At 37.7% G+C, this 17,752-nt stretch overlaps 3 pseudogenes; all 3 read right to left on the bottom strand.

Annotated features, from left to right (window-relative positions):
• Positions 1 to 400: 400 nt before the first annotated feature.
• On the bottom strand, positions 401 to 2,178 carry LOC149028231 (cytochrome P450 89A2 pseudogene; annotated as a pseudogene).
• A 4,259-nt stretch (positions 2,179 to 6,437) lies between these two features.
• Positions 6,438 to 13,411, bottom strand: LOC149028230 (cytochrome P450 89A2 pseudogene; annotated as a pseudogene).
• Positions 13,412 to 15,368: 1,957 nt separating this feature from the next.
• On the bottom strand, positions 15,369 to 16,919 carry LOC149028229 (cytochrome P450 89A2 pseudogene; annotated as a pseudogene).
• Between the last annotated feature and the right edge of the window lie 833 nt (positions 16,920 to 17,752).

Genomic DNA, 17,752 nt, shown 5'->3' with positions numbered 1-17,752 from the left:
ATTTCTCTCTAATTCCTATAAAGAATTTATGACATTCAAGGCATATTAGTAAGAGTCAATTCTCCACCATCTATTGGGTACTATAGGTGACGTTGTGACATTGATTTTGATACATATATGTCATTAAAGAAAATCTAAATCCTTTAACACAGTTGTGTTCATAAGTTCACTTGCTATCGAGTTTTTGTCTCTCTTGTAAGATAGGGCCCTGTCTTTAGAAAGATTTATAAAAATAAAATTGTTCAATTTATTTATTGAGTTTGAAAAACATGAAACAGCTAAAGTACAGACTTGGAGAAAGAAAATGATGACACTTATCCTTGTGACTAACACTAGTACTACTCATACAAATTAAATTTGCATGTTGTGAGTCTTGCGACTAATAAAAACACTTATTTTAGGGTTTTGATGGTTATTTGGATGGATCTTTCGTACATGTTACGTAGTCCTGCGAGACAGACGAGCTCGCAATGGGGTTCTCATCACAGCTGTGAACTCCTGCTTCTCTTCCATGTCAAGCTCCTCTCCCTCCACAGGTTCCCATTTGTAATTCCAGATCATGTTTGCCACAAAGTACTCCAGATGGAGGGTCCCTAACCCTAGCCCAGGACAAATCCTTCTCCCTGCACTGAACGGCATCATCTTAATTCCCCTGCTCCCTGTGATATCAATTGCTTCTGCTTCATCACCCAAGTGCCTCTCTGGAATAAACTCCATGGAATCTTTCCAAGCTTCTGGGTCACGTCCCATGGCTGCCACCATAAAATTCACGACTGCATTCTTGGGTATGAGATAGCCATCCAAAACAATGTCTTCCGTGACGCTATGTGGCAGCACGTAGGGGCTTGGTGGGTGTAGCCTCAGGCCTTCCATTATCACAGCCTTTAGATATCTCATCTTGGGTAGATCTTCTTCTCTAACCTCTCCTGTTGAACTCATCACAACCTCTTTGATCTCAGAGTAGAGCTTTTCTTGGATTCTTTGGTCCTTCACGAGGTACGCCATGGTCCATTGTAACACTGTTGCCGTTGTGTCACTGGCCGCATCAAGAATCTCAGAGATGAGAGTCACCATTTCTTCATCCGTCACCTTCCTTCCTCCCTCTTCTTTGATTTCAAAGTCCAACAGTGCATCCATGTAGCAGACGAAATTGTCATCACGGTTTTGCTTCTTAATCATCTCTTGTCGTCGTCTAAACGATCTTTGATGAGAGGAAGTAGAGCAGATTTTTGTTGACGACGCATGTCATGCATTTGACGAAAACGTTTTCTAAAGATGAACTTCCCCAATCTAGGGAACAGACCAAACACAACAAATCTTCTGAAATTTGCCAACTTTTCCCTCTCCATGTTTTCAATGTCTTTGATCACCTTGTCATCAAGTTTCTCACCAAAACAAATGAAGAGCAGCAAGCAAAACATGGCATATCGGAAGTGATCAACAACAGGGACAGGCTCGCCGGATTCAACATGGGATTGGAGCAGCGTGTCTAGTGTCTGAAACACCCACTTGCGAGTATGACCGAAAGACTTGTATCGAGAAGGGGCAAGAACCTCGGAGGCGAGGTTGCGGCGGAGGTAGCGCCAGCGGGTGCCGGAGGAGGAACCGACATCGGTATGGGTGTCGTCGAGGATGGAGCTTGGGGTGACAGCTCCTGGGCGGAAGCTAAAAGCTGCACCATTTTGGATGAGAGCTTTATGGGCTAATGAAGGGCTTCTAATGAATATGTTGACGCTGGAGCCAACACGGAAGGTGATGATGGGGCCATATTTGTTCACAAGGTCACGGAGAAGTGTCTCAAAATCACATTTCATTAGCTTAATGAATATGAAGATGTTGCCCAGCATGGGAACTGCAAGAGGGCCTGGTGGCAATGAAGGGGTTGGTTCTTCTTGGCTTTGGCCAATTTGTTTCGAGACAAGAACAATTTGGTGGCTAAGGTACAAATGCACAAAGAGAGAAGGATCATCATAAACCATGATAACTCCATATTGGACTCAACAGATCGCCGAAGAACTAGGAAATGGAACTTGTGTTGACAAGAGTACGTAGAATTAAGTTTAAACTTAAGAAAACAACACAAGGCAAAGATGGAAGAAGCTACTGCAGTAAATTAAGCTTTCCTTTAGATTGGTTGTGCATGGAAGTGCATTTCTCGAGCATATTTATAGAACTCCTGCATGATTTGCAGCTAACCTCATTGCCTCCGCTTCTTCTCTGTTCACAGGTTTTGACGCTTCAACTGGTTTGAATTGAATTCCACTCTGACGTGCATGAGATGAAGAAAAGTCTTCTACCCCAGAAAAACAAGAGAGATGAAGAAAAGTCATAGATAGGTTACCTTAGCTAGCTAATCAGGGCAACACCATCTGTCCTCGATGAATTTAATAAAATACTCTAATGGCAGACAAAGAGGATATGGGTGATGCAATCATGCAACATCGATTCAAAATGTTTGATTTTTTTGTGTTGAAGTCCAAGTTTGCAGTCTTTTGAAACCAACTATTGACGAAGAGAAACTCATGCATGCATGGTCCCAACTATCGCTAACGCTCTACATTTATGTTTGGCTCCTCATGTTTATCCAACTCGCTATTTTCATTTATGCTCATAACCAACGAATGCTTGCTTATTCATATAAGTTTATAAAATCATATAGAATTTATTAATAGAAACTCATGCATGCTCCTGGTCATCCCTATGCCTTTCTACATTCATGTTTGGCTCCTCATATTTATGGAAGCCACCGTTTTCATTTATGCTCATACTCAACGAATGCTTACTCATTTAAAGAGTAGTTTATTTATTTAATCATATACGTGTTTAAAACCATATAGAATTCACTATATTAACTTTGTGAGTATTTGTTATGGGTCTCAAACTTAGGAATTTAGACGAGGGTTGGCATATCATGTCTACAGTTGACATATATAAAAAAAAAAGCTAGGTAAACCACTTGTATATGAATTCAACAATTGTGCATGATTTTCTATATCATTCATGAAATCTTTAGTGATGGATTCTTGAAATGTCTCAGGAACCTCCGCCAGCCCCATCTTTGGCCATACTATCCATATATATGAATCTTTAGACCTCAAGGTCCATGATACTCTTAAACCTTTTCACAACAAAAGAAGAGTCAAAACTCAGCATATCAGTCCCTTGATACATGAACCATGAGGAGAATGATTCTACATAGTATGTATCTGTTAAAATTAGAAGGCAACTCTTTCAATTCTAGCTGAGGAAGTTCAATTATTGATGGGCTTGGGAATAGAGATGGAGATGGATAGAGGTTCAATAGGCTCCAAAGGTGTGTGAAAATTTAAGACTTCAGAAAAGAAAGTTTCACTATCATCATCCAACATATCCATACATTCTTGAAATTCAGAATTAAAATCAATCTCAAAGTTGGTAATCACATCATTAGGAAAATCCAAAGATTCCTCAAGCATATTGATTTTTTTTTTCTATTTGTGGTTGTTTCCCTATTAAACAAGACTAAACATATTGAACAAAAGAGTGATTTAAAAAAATAAATAAATAAATAAAGTAACTAGAGAAGAAAAAATTAATAAAAAAAACAAAAGGAGAAGTAGTGAATTTCCACCACAAAGATTGAAACAATGATTCCAAAGCTGTAAGGTTGCCGTATAGCTGAGCGCTGTATAGGTTTGACAGCAAGGGAATCCGTATAGTTTTCGGAGCCACCTACAATCGAATCCTGGGGATTCTGCAGTAGAGTGGGGACTACTATACGTTTTTGTTTCTACTCAAGTTAAGAGTAATATCTTTGAATTTTTTTTTTTTAAATCACTTCGATTTACCTAAGAATGAGAAAACCAAAGTGGACTAATACCTCCCCGGCAACGGCGCCAAAAACTTGTCTGTGAATTTTAAAAATAACCGCAAGCGCACGGTATCGTGTAGCTAACGGGTCGATCTCAAGGAGATATGCCACTTATAATTCAATTTCTTAATAGTAATGCGATGTTGAATGATTCAATTTTTGTTAACTAATTAACTAAACTAAACGATCCTAATCTATACGTCTAATGCAATCGAATTGAAACGAACAATAAATTAAACACAATCAATGCATAAATAAAAGACAGGAAAATGCAGATGCAACACCACCCGTCACCAGAAGCAGAGGCACGACTGTAGGCTTGCTCCGGTTATGTGGTTCGAGATTATGAATGAATAGGCAGAAAGTAAATAACAAAGCAATAAACAAAGCAATAAAAGGAAAAGGAAATAACTAAAATGCGATGCAACACCACCCGTCACCGCAAGCGGAGAGAGGCACGATCGTAGGCTTGCTCCGGTTATGTGGTCCGAGATTATGAATGAATAGGCAGAACAATAAATAATGCTGAAAGTAAATCCTAAATTAAGAATATGGAGGGGTAGATAGAAGCGGGAATGGAGGGAGGAGAGAAGATTAATAAAGAAGGTTACTTACTTGCGAATTGAACAAACGATTCGAATCTCAACCAACCCTAACAACCAGATCTAGATCTAGAATGATCTAAATCTGCAATTGCTAGACCCAGAGAAAAACGAATCTAAAAAAAATTGAAACTTGAACTTGAACTTGAAGCTTGAACTTGAATTGCATTACATAAAAAAATTAAACCTAAACATTTAATCTAGAAATTTAAATCTCACTAATGCAAGCAAAGAAAACTAAAGAAAACTTAAATAAACTGAAGAGAGAAGAAAGAATGCTGCTACTAAGCTCTAGAACATGTTCTTTTTTGATGGAATATGATCTCCTTTTATAGAGTTTACATGAGATATGAAGCACGGCTGAATTTGAATAAAATTCAAGGTTTCTATCTGACTCAGCCAACTAGGGTTTTGATGTTGTAATCGCGCCGACTTAGAGAGATAAGATGCATAATTCAACCGTTGGATTTGAGGTTTAAGTAGTCGTGAAGCTCTCCTCGAAAAATCAGCACGATCGGACATCGGATGACCGTTCGATGAAGGGTTTGATCGAAACTGGACAGAGGTATTCAAAAACGGGATTCTCCCTCTTTTTCTTTCTGAATATAATTCTTTTTCCTCTTTTTCTTTCTTTAATTAAATCCAAGATAGGAAATAAGATATTGAGGTATGCAAGGACTCTTTTCCATTTGGACTCTCTCAATAATATCTCTGTAGATTTGATTTAAAATCTCAGCCGTAGATCAGATTTGCCTTCTTTATCTCTTCAATATTTCGGAGTTGGCCTATAATCACACATCTCTAGCCCATCATGCTCCAGATCAGACCCATTTTTGCATTTGAGAATTTGAATGAACTTCTTGACGTGTAAAATAGCATGATTCAAGCCCAAAAGTCCAAATATTTGCTTAAATCTTGAAAAGTCCTAAAATCTGCAAAAACAACATAAAACCCAAGGTAACTCTACTCTAAGTGTATAAAATGCATGCTTTATGCCCTAAGATTTCACACATAAATGTGATCATCATAGGGCCCTGTCTTTAGAAAGATTTATCAGAATAAAATTGTTCAATTTATTTATTGAGTTTGAAGAGAAAAAAAAATATAACCAAAGTACAGACTTCGAGAAAGAAAATGATGACAATTATCCTTATGACTAACATTATTATTATTATTATTATTATTATTATTATTATTATTTATTTTATTTTTTTTATAAAATTGAAAAGCTTCATTCATGAACTAAAAATAAAATACAGACACAAAAATAAAAGAAAGAAATACAAAAGATAAATGCATGAAAACATGAGGTTCTGTCCGAACCAGGAAATGGAAAGTGACAAAATATCATACATGCAATAGACAAGGTCATTCAGACTAAGGAATGGGTTGAGCCCAATCCCTTTGAAAAGTGGTTGTAAGACTAGTAGTATCTTACTTTGGTACTACTCATACTGTTAATGACTAAAATGGTCGTTCTACGCCTTCCGGTTTGATTCAATGGATGTACGGTCCGACCAGGTTCGTTACCTAAGAAGGTTCGACCAGGAGGTCCATGGTAGGACCGACCATGATAAAAAGTATATCCGCCTAGCATGAGGAGGAAATCTTATAAAGGTAAACCCTTATTATCTAATGACAGGAGAAGAGAGTCCGATAGGTAAACGAACTCTTTATGGAGTTACTTTCCTAGAAACAACTCAAGGTAGAGTCACATACCGAATATAAAAACCTCAGGTAAATACTATGAGGTAGGTATTCATATTTTGTGTGATCAATTACTTGAGTTCTCCATTGAGTAGTTGAGATCATATTATTGGTATTGACTTGTTTGTCGGAGACGTACATCAACCCCCCAAGGTCGAGCTCGTATCTTGCAGGTTCGTGACAGGGAAGGACGAGCGAGATTCCGTATCAACACATACAAATTAAATTTGCACGTTGTGACTAATAAAAACATTTATTTTATGAATCTTTCATACATGTTACGTAGTCCTGCGAGACACACGAGCTCGCAATGGGGTTCTCATCACAGCTGTGAACTCCTGCTTCTCTGCCATGTCAAGCTCCTCTCCCTCCACAGGTGCCCATTTGTAATTCCAGATCATGTTTGCCACAAAGTACTCAAGATGTAGGGTCCCTAACCCTAGCCCAGGACAAATCCTTCTCCCTGCACTAAAGGGCATCATCTTAATTCCCCTGCTCCCTGTGATATCAATTGCTTCTGCTCCATCACCCAAGTGCCTCTCTGGAATAAACTCCATGGAATCTTTCCAAGCTTCTGGGTCACGTCCCATGGCTGCCACCATAAAATTCACGACTGCATTCTTGGGTATGAGATAGCCATCCAAAACAATGTCTTCCGTGACGCTATGTGGCAGCACGTAGGGACTTGATGGGTGTAGCCTCAGGCCTTCCATTATCACAGCCCTTAGATATTTCATGTTGGGTAGATCTTCTTCTCTAACCTCTCCTGTTGAACTCATCACAACCTCTTTGATCTCAGAGTAGAGCTTTTCTTGGATTCTTTGGTCCTTCACGAGGTACGCCATGGTCCATTGTAACACTGTTGCCGTTGTGTCACTGCCTGCATCAAGAATCTCAGCGATGAGTGTCACCATTTCTTCATCCTTCACCTTCCTTCCTCCCTCTTCTTTGATTTCAAAGTCGAACAGTGCATCCATGTAGCAAACGAAATTTTCATCACAGTTTTACTTCTTAATCGTCTCTTGTCATCGTCTACGATCTTTGATGAGAGGTAGTAGAGCAGATTTCTGTTGACGACGCATGTCATGAATTTGACGAAAACGTTTTCTAAAGATGAACTTCCCCAATCTAGGGAACAGACCAAACGCAACAAATCTTCTGAAATTTGCCAACTTTTCCCTCTCCATGTTTTCAATGTTTTTGATCACCTTGTCATCAAGTTTCTCACCAAAACAAATGAAGAGCAACAAGCAAAACATGGCATATCGGAAGTGATCAACAACAGGGACTGGCTCGCCAGATTCAACATGGGATTGGAGCAGCGTGTCTAGTGTCTGAAACACCCACTTGCGAGTATGACCGAAAGACTTGTATCGAGAAGGGGCAAGAACCTCGGAGGCGAGGTTGCGGCGGAGGTAGCGCCAGCCGGTGCCGGAGGAGGAACCGACATCGGTGTGGGTGTCGTCGAGGATGGAGCTTGGGGTGACAGCTCCTGGGCGGAAGCTAAAAGCTGCACCATTTTGGAACCAGGGTTGGCAATCAAAAAAAAAACCCCCTCCCACGGGAAATCGTGGGTTCGCACCTACCCTGAGGATGTAATCGTGGATCCAATTTCAACTAACCTCATTGTTGGGTTTGGGTGTCTTGTATTCTGTGGGCTCATATAATTATGGTTTTTGTTGTATTTATAATTGAAACAGGGTTTGAGTCAATTACTAGTGCTGGTTAAACTTGTAATTACATTGGGATTAGGGTTCTAGGTTTCCCTATAAATAGTCTTTGTGGGATAATCTATAGGCATCAATCTCTGTAGGAGATTGTGGAATAGTAGGGGATTGAGGTACCCATCCTGATAAGGATGGAGGGCCGGCAAGCAAAGGGTAGCACTTTGTGGGTCTGAGAGTGGTGTGAGGTTTCCTGGAAACAGTTGACACTCGTTTCTCTCTAGTGGACGTAGGCATGGTTTTGCCGAACCACGTTAATTTCCCCTTGTGTGCTTTGCTTGTGTTCTTCTCTGTTCGTGGTTGTGCATCCATTATCCCTAACAAGTGGTATCAGAGTGATGTTCAGTGGATCGTCGTCGGAGGTGTGTGAAGATCCAGAAAGAAGATAATAGGTGACAGGAGAACGGAGAAGGTTTCGACGGATTGATCGAAGGTTAAATTTTTTTTATCTTTTTTATTTTTCTTATGCTTTGAGGGTATTGGATCAAAGATGAAAAAGAAAAAAAAAAAGAAAAAAAGTTTGAGCGGTGGAAAGGTGTCGACCGTGAGGAAGAAAAGGTTTTTTTTTGAAGTTTTTTTTTATTTTTCCTTGGTTTTAATGTAATATTCATTCATTACATTGGTTTAAATAAAAAAAAAACATTGAAAACTGAGAAGTGGAACGTAGAGAGAGAGAAAGAAAAAAAAAAAGCTAAGTGGAAAAGGGTTCGGTTGATTGGAGAAAAAGACGAAAAAAAAAGGGGATATTTTTTTTGTTTTTTTATTATCAGATCGTATCGTACAACATATTGTTTCCACAGGATTTTGTGTGAAGGTTTTTTGTACGGAGTTTAGTGTTCCTAAAGTTTTTGGGCGTTCTGGACTCAGTGGAAGTGACGGATCGAGGAGATTTCGCTCTGTTGGTATTGATTTTGTGAGTTCGTATGGAGATCAATGGTGAGGTTCTTTCAGTTGATTGATGGGTACGAAAGTTACAGATTAGGTAAACTGTACAGGCTTGCAAGGAGTATTGAAACAGGTGAAGCTCCAATTGACACTTTGGCAAGGGGTATAGTAGACAAAATCTGCAGGTTGTTCAGGCACAAAACAAGGGCAAATTTGGAAAGAAACGAGTGACTTTCGCTTTGGATTTGGTGAGTGGCAGTGATCTCTCAAAGCCTGCTGTGACAGGAGAGATAGAGCCACGTCACGTCGTATAGCAGTGATGAGCTGTACGGAACACCTCAGGTGGGGTGTGTGCCATGCTGGTTTAGTGATGGCAGTAACAAAGCATTCCTAGAGGGGATGTGGGTCATGCGTGTATAGCAGCAATGAGCTGTACGGACACCCCAGGTGGAGGGTGTGCGCCATTCTGGTTTAGTGATGGCGGTAACAAAAGCATCCTTGGAGGGGATGTGGGCCATGCTATAAGGTGTGGTGGACACACAAAGACTGGTGATTGCAGAGAGACATCATCAACGGTTTTCTTCAAGGTGGTTTGCAGAATTCAAGCCAAAGTGAAGATTGTTGGGTTTGGGAGTCTTGTATTCTGTGGGCTCATATAATTATGATTTTTGTTGTATTTATAATTGAAACAGGGTTTGAGTTAATTACTAGTAATGAGTTAAACTTGTAATTACATTGGGATTAGGGTTCTAGGTTTCCCTATAAATAGTCTCTGTGGGATAACCTATAGGCATCAATCTTTGTAGGAAATTGGAGAATCAATCCCTGTAGCGAATTGGGATACCCATCCTGATAAGGATAGAGGGCAGCAAATGGTAGCACTTTGTGGGTGTGAGAGTGGTGTGAGGTTTCCTGGAACAGTGAAACTCTTTTTCTCTCTAGTGGACGTAAGCATGGTTTTGCCGAACCACGTTAAATTTCCCTTGTGTGCTTTGCTTGTGTTCTTCTCCGTTTGTGGTTGTGCATCCATTATCCCTAACAAGTGCATGCACTTCTTCTCTATTCACAGGTTTGACGCTTCAACTTGTTTGAATTGATCCACTCTCACGTGAGATGAAGAAAAGTCTTCTACCCCAAAACAAAAAAAATAAAAAAGCAATTATCTTTTCTATTCTTTTTAATGTTGAATATGTATTGCATGAAAGTTTATTGCTTTTTTTATTAAATTAATTATTTATTTGTGGTTGATTTGAATTTATTAAGTTTATTACGTATTAAAATTAACGCTTTCGTTAATATTATTCTATTTTTTTTTTGTATATATATATATATATATATATATATTTGTATTGTTGTTTTAATTTACCTATATTTTGTGGAAAAAATATCATTATCAATAATTTGCCTTTTTTGTCAAATATGTGTGGGCCCCACAAAATATATGTGGGCTTTTTAATTAGGAATGAAATTTTGAATAGCTAATAAGATTTTTTTTTCAAAAATTTCCTTAACCCCGTTTATAGAAAGAGAAGAGAATAAATAGGAAGACAATAAGAGAGAAGAGAGTGAGAATAAAGGATTGAGGAGTTAGTTTTTAATTAGGAATGAAATTTTGAATACAGATTTTTTTTTAAAAATTTTTTTAACCACGTTTATAGAAAGAGAAGAGAATAAATAAGAAGAAAATATGAGAGAAGAGAGGAGAGAATAAATAGGGATTGAGGAACTAGTTTTTAATTAGGAATGACGTCTACACCCATTATTTTACCATTGAAAATTGTTCTCAACATTGTGGGGGAGGGCAAATAGTGACATTTCACATGTGGGAAGAGAAAAAACAAGAAAAAAATAAAGAAAATTTATATAAAAACTAGAAAAAAATAAAGGAATTAGTACTGTTTTCTAAAAATCCGGAGGGGACCATGGCCCCCCTCGGCCCCTCTACAGGTCCGCCCCTGAATACACCCTTAATGCGTTCTTTTTCTTTTTTAATGTTGAATATGTATTGCATGACAGTTTATTGTTGTTTTTTTCTTAAATTAATTATTTTTTATAAGGGGGGCCAAATAGTGACATTTCACATGTGGGAAGAGAAAAAATGAGAAAAATTAAGGAAATTTATATAAAAACTATAAAAAAAATAAAGGAATTAGTACTATTTTCTAAAATCCGGCGGGACCATGGCTTCCTCGGCCCCTCTACAGGTCCGCCCCTGAATACACGCTTAATGCGTTCTTTTTTTCTTTTTTTTTTAATGTTGAAGATGTATTGCATGAAAGTTTATTACTGTTTTTTATTAAATTAATTATTTTTATTTGTGGTTGATTTGAATTTTAGAGAGAATACGGGATCAAAACAAGACCCAAAAAGAACAAAAAATGCTAACCAGAAAAAAGAGCAGAATCTTGAAGGTAGTTTGAGTTTCACGCTTAATACTTGAATACATGCTTAATGCTTTCTAATTTCTATATATATATATATATATATATATATATATATATATATATATATATATATATAATATATATATATATATATATATATATATATATATATATATATATATATATATATATATATATATATATATATATATATATATATATATATATATATATATATATATATATATATATATATATATATATATATATATATATATATATTATTAATGTTGAAGATGTATTGCATGAAAGTTTATTGCTGTTTTTTTATTAAATTAATTATTTTTATTTGTGGTTGATTTGAATTTTAGAGAAAATACGGAGTCAAAACAAGACCCAAAAAGAACAAAAATTGCTAACCAGAAAAAAGAGCAGAATCTTGAAGGTAGCTTGAGTTTCACGCTTAATACTTAAATACACGCTTAATGCTTTCTATTTCGTTATCTTTTTTTTTTTTAATGTTGAATATGTATTGCATGAAAGTTTATTGTTGTTTTCTTATTAAATTAATTATTTTTATTTGTGGTTGATTTGAATTTATTAAGTTTATTACGTATTAAAATGCTTGAATGCATGCTTAATGCTTTCTAATTTTTATTTTTATTTTTTAATGTTGAATTCGTATTGCATGAAAATTTATTATTTGTTTGGGTAATTTTCATCTGGACCCCCTAAGGTTTGGTCCATGTCACTTTTAGTCCGAAAAAAGTTTCCATTTGCATGTGGCTCCCCTGAGATTTCTAATAACAACAACAACAACAATAAGCCTTTTCCCAACTAAATGGGGTCGGCTACATGGATTCTTGCTCTCTAATCGGTTCTGTTCAAGGCCATGCTAGATACAAGGCCTAAGCTATACATATCATTTCTCACCACTTCTCCTAAGGTTATCTTAGGTCTACCCCTAGCTCTTCTAGTTCCTTCAATATGGATTATATCACTTCTCCGAACAGGAGCATTTATAGGTCTCCGTTGAACGTGGCCGTGCCACCTCAAACGACTTTCTCTAAGCTTATCACTTATGGGAGCAACTCCCAGACCAACTCTAATATGATCGTTTCTTATCTTATCCATCCTAGTTTTGCCACTCATCCATCTTAGCATCCTCATTTCTGCTACACTGAGTTTATCTATATGATTCTTTTTAACAGCCCAACACTCTGCACCGTACATCATAGCTGGTCGGACAACGGTCCTATAAAATTTTCCTTTAAGCTTTAATGGAATACGCCGATCACATAAGACCCCGGATGCACCTCTCCACTTCATCCCCTGAGATTTCTAAAAAGGACTAATTAAGGACAAATCATAAATTTGATGACCAAAATACCCTTAATTTTTTTTATTTTATATTAAGTGTCTTAAGATTTCAAATTTACAAACTTATATGCTTGGATGCAACTTTACTCTTCCATTCGAACTTTGCCCAAGAAACACAAACTCTGTCATGTTATTTAATCAATTAATAAGATTCAGATATAGAGAGAGTGGAAGAAGATTGAAAATACGAGAGCAGCAAAGACGGTGCCTTCTTGCGATCAAAGACAACAAAACCAAGGTTTCCATCGAGTTCCTTAATGAAGGTCCATTGTCTCGAAGAGTGCGGTAAGCCTCAATCACCAGTATGCACCTCATTAGCATTCTTAGACAATCCATACTGCTTGATCAAACCTCAGAGATTGTTCAAGCTCCCAAGAAACACACAATATATCTCATCATATCCATAGAACAACCTGCAATTTCGATTTAATAAGCTGTTCGTTTTCAAATCGATCTAAACTCGAAGAAAGAAATCAAACAGAATGAATGAATGAATTCAACACCTTTGGTTAGTGAGAGAGTATATTCGATCAGGAAGAACGTAAGCTACAACCGCATCACTGTTGAAGGACATGGAGAAAGCATTATCTGGATGAGAAAGATGAAATCCTTGAGAACCTCCTCAGGAAACTTCAGTCTTTTAGCCCTCTTAGATGAAACAGGGCTGTTCAGCTCCTCTGTTCAGGAATAAAAAGATTCTTATACAAACCTTAGAAGCCGGAAGGATCATAATCCAAAGGGTTGTTTTCAACGACAAATTGAATATTGGCTCAACAAAGGGATTGAAGACCCAGGATCCTGCACTGTCGTCATCGTTGTCGTCGATCGCTGGCGGATTCCAGGGCAGAAGATGGCGGAGAAATCAGCCGGTACTTCCATGCTGGTGGAGGATGAAAAGAGGAAGGGAAGACCGGCAAGGGAAGGAAAAGGATCACCCCACTATCAGAAAAACTGTTGGAGTAGGTGAAAAAGGGATTAGCCGGGTTTTCATATTCTTCAAGAAAACCGCCATTGCAGTCTGGACAGGCAAGTTCAGTGGTGGCAGAAGGGTTTATCGACACGGTATGTTCTGGTGGCAAAAATAGAGCTGAGATCGGGGTGCGCCACCACTGGTTGTTCCGCCAGATATTCCGGCAAATGAGTAAGAAACGTTTTAGGGAGAAGAAGAGTTTGATCACCTAACAGAGAGTGAATCCACACTTATTTGATTTTATATTCAAAGGTTTAATAATTCATAAATTTATGCAAATAATCCACTCTTTTGATTTTCACCGTTAGATATAATTATGAAGACAAGATGCAAATCTTACGGTAGAATAAATAAGAGGGTATTTTGGTCATAAAAATTACAATTTATCCTTAATTGATCTTATTAGATACCTCGGGGAGGGCAGATGCAAAGTGTCTATTTATGTGGACTAAAAGTGACATAGACCAAACCTCAGGGTCCAGATGAAAATTACCCTTTTTTTATTATTAAATTAATTATTTTTATTTGTGGTTGATTTGAATTTATTAAGTTTATTACGTCTCACATATTTCACATACATAATCAGTCAAAGAATATTATGAAATGGGCATAAGAGTATATTATGTCAGCAAGAATTTTTTTCATAATAGCTTCAATGATTGTAGACTCACCTCTTCGGAATTATGATGAAGGAGATTTAATATCTTTTCTACCCTGAATTAGTTTTCCATGGTGCCTTATCCAATTTGCTTTTGAATATGCATGGTCAATGATTTGAAAAGGATATCTTTCCTTGAAGAGCCAATGACAAAACAGTATTAGAAATCTCCTAGCAGGTGACTCTACGATCCCAAGAAAAAGGGTTTAATAATAATAATCATAGAAACTTCATGTAGGTTACCATCTATTTAGAACCTTGATTAATCATATGGGGTTGAAATTTGACCACCTTATGTATTGAGACCTATATAAGATTAACATGTCACTTAAGTTTTTACCAAAATAATCATGCCATTTAGATTTTGTCTTTCTTCCTACAAAATTTAACCTCTAGTACGAATTTGTTTGATCAACTAAAGACTCACTAAGTTTGAGTTCTTTCTTTTGAGAGGCTCTTCCAGTGAGTGGTTAATGAGTTATAGGATTCAATTACGTGATATATTTTACTTTAAGAGTACTCACTAAATTTATCCTAATCTTTAAATCAAACTACTTCAGATCGATAATTGAATTAGGGAGAGAGTAAATTTGTAATTATCAGCAAAGATAGACTCAATCAATAAAGAGCGACTATTCTAAGCTGGAATCATTTTTCTTTAGAATTGTCAAAATTAATAAAATTTGTTTCAATTAAACATAAAATCTGATTTCAATATCACTTGAAATTAATGAAAATAACACATCATACACATTGAATTTCTAATGAAAGTAACACATTGAATTTCTCTCTAATCCCTCTAAAGAATTTATGACATTCAAGGCATATTAGTAAGAGTCAATTCCCCACCATCTAATGGGTACTATAGGTGACGTTGTGAGTCTTGTGACATTGATTTTGATACATATATGTCATTAAAGAAAATCTAAATCCTTTAACACAGTTGTGTTCATAAGTTCATTTGCTATCTAGTTTTGGTCTCTCTTGTGAGGTAGGGCCCTTGTCCTTAGACAGATTTATAAAAATAAAATTGTTCAATTTATTTATTGAGTTTGAAAAACATGATACAGCTCAAGTACAGACTTCGAGAAAGAAAATAATGACACTTATCCTTATGACTAACACTAGTAGTAGTCATACAAATTAAATTTGCATGTTGTGACTAATAAAAACATTTATTTTAGGGTTTTGATGATTATTTGGATGGATTACGTAGTCCTGCGAGACAGACGAGCTCGCAATGGGGTTCTCATCACAGCTGTGAACTCCTGCTTCTCTTCCATGTCAAGCTCCTCTCCCTCCACAGGTTCCCATTTGTAATTCCAGATCATGTTTGCCACAAAGTACTCCAAATGGAGGGTCCCTAACCCTAGCCCAGGACAAATCCTTCTCCCTGCACTGAAGGGCATCATCTTAATTCCCCTGCTCCCTGTGATATCAATTGCTTCTGCTCCATCGCCCAAGTGCCTCTCTGGAATAAACTCCATGGAATCTTTCCAAGCTTCTGGGTCTCGTCCCATGGCTGCCACCATAAAATTCACGACTGCATTCTTGGGTATGAGATAGCCATCCAAAACAATGTCTTCCGTGACGCTATGTGGCAGCACGTAGGGGCTTGGTGGGTGTAGCCTCAGGCCTTCCATTATCACAGCCTTTAGATATCTCATCTTGGGTAGATCTTCTTCTCTAACCTCTCCTGTTGAACTCATCACAACCTCTTTGATCTCAGAGTAGAGCTTTTCTTGGATTCTTTGGTCCTTCACGAGGTACGCCATGGTCCATTGTAACACTGTTGCCGTTGTGTCACTGCCTGCATCAAGAATCTCAGAGATGAGAGTCACCATTTCTTCATCCGTCACCTTCCTTCCTCCCTCTTCTTTGATTTCAAAGTCCAACAGTGCATCCATGTAGCAGACGAAATTGTCATCACGGTTTTGCTTCTTAATCATCTCTTGTCGTCGTCTACGATCTTTGATGAGAGGAAGTAGAGCAGATTTTTGTTGACGACGCATGTCATGCATTTGACGAAAACGTTTTCTAAAGATGAACTTCCCCAATCTAGGGAACAGACCAAACACAACAAATCTTCTGAAATTTGCCAACTTTTCCCTCTCCATGTTTTCAATGTCTTTGATCACCTTGTCGTCAAGTTTCTCACCAAAACAAATGAAGAGCAACAAGCAAAACATGGCATATCGAAAGTGATCAACAACAGGGACTGGCTCGCCGGATTCAACATGGGATTGGAGCAGCGTGTCTAGTGTCTGAAACACCCACTTGCGAGTATGACCGAAAGACTTGTATCGAGAAGGGGCAAGAACCTCGGAGGCGAGGTTGCGGCGGAGGTAGCGCCAGCGGTTGCCGGAGGAGGAACCGACATCGGTATGGGTGTCGTCGAGGATGGAGCTTGGGGTGACAGCTCCTGGGCGGAAGCTAAAAGCTGCACCATTTTGGATGAGAGCTTTATGGGCTAATGAAGGGCTTCTAATGAATATGTTGACGCTGGAGCCAACACGGAAGGTGATGATGGGGCCATATTTGTTCACAAGGTCACGGAGAAGTGTCTCAAAATCACATTTCATTAGCTTAATGAATATGAAGATGTTGCCCAGCATGGGAACTGCTAGAGGGCCTGGTGGCAATGAAGGGGGTTGGTTCTTCTTGGCTTTGGCCAATTTGTTTCGAGACAAGAACAATTTGGTGGCTAAGGTACAAATGCACAAAGAGAGAAGGATCATCATAAACCATGATAACTCCATATTGGACTCAACAGATCGAAGAACTAGGAAAATGGAACTTGGAACTTGTGTTGACAAGAGTACGTAGAATTCAGTTTAAACTTAAGAAAACAACATAAGGCAAAGATGTAAGAAACTACTGCAGTAAATTAAGCTTTCCTTCAGATTGGTTGTGCATGGAATTGCACTTCTCGAGCATATTTATAGAACTCCTGCATGATTTGCAGCTAACCTCATTGCCTCCGCTTCTTCTCTATCCACAGGTTTTGACGCTTCAACTGGTTTGAATTGAATTCCACTCTGACGTGCATGAGATGAAGAAAAGTCTTCTACCCCAAAAAACAAGAGAGATGAAGAAAAGTCATAGATAGGTTACCTTAGCTAGCTAATCAGGGCAACACCATCTGTCCTCGATGAATTTAATAATAGAAACTCATGCATGCTCCTGGTCATCCCCATGCCTTTCTATATTCATGTTTGGCTCCTCATATTTATGGAAGCCACCGTTTTCATTTATGCTCATACTCAACGAATGCTTACTCATTTAAAGAATAGTTTATTTATTTAATCATATACGTGTTTAAAACCATATAGAATTCACTATATTAACTTTGTGAGTATTTGTTATGGGTCTCAAACTTAGGAATTAAGACGAGGGTTGGCATATCATGTCTATAGTTGACATATATAAAAAAAAATCTAGGTAAACCACTTGTATATGAATTCAACGATTGTGCATGATTTTCTATATCATTCATGAAATCTTTAGTGATGATTCTTGTAGCTACTTATAAACGTAAAGCCTATTTACTAAATATTTCTCTCAATTGTTGCTACTTATAGCATCCTTCTAT

Source organism: Hakea prostrata, chromosome 1 (assembly GCF_041222555.1).
Source record: "Hakea prostrata isolate BN-2017 chromosome 1, UWA_Hpros_2, whole genome shotgun sequence".
Lineage (NCBI taxonomy): Eukaryota > Viridiplantae > Streptophyta > Magnoliopsida > Proteales > Proteaceae > Hakea > Hakea prostrata.
This window is presented reverse-complemented; position numbering and strand designations above follow the sequence as displayed.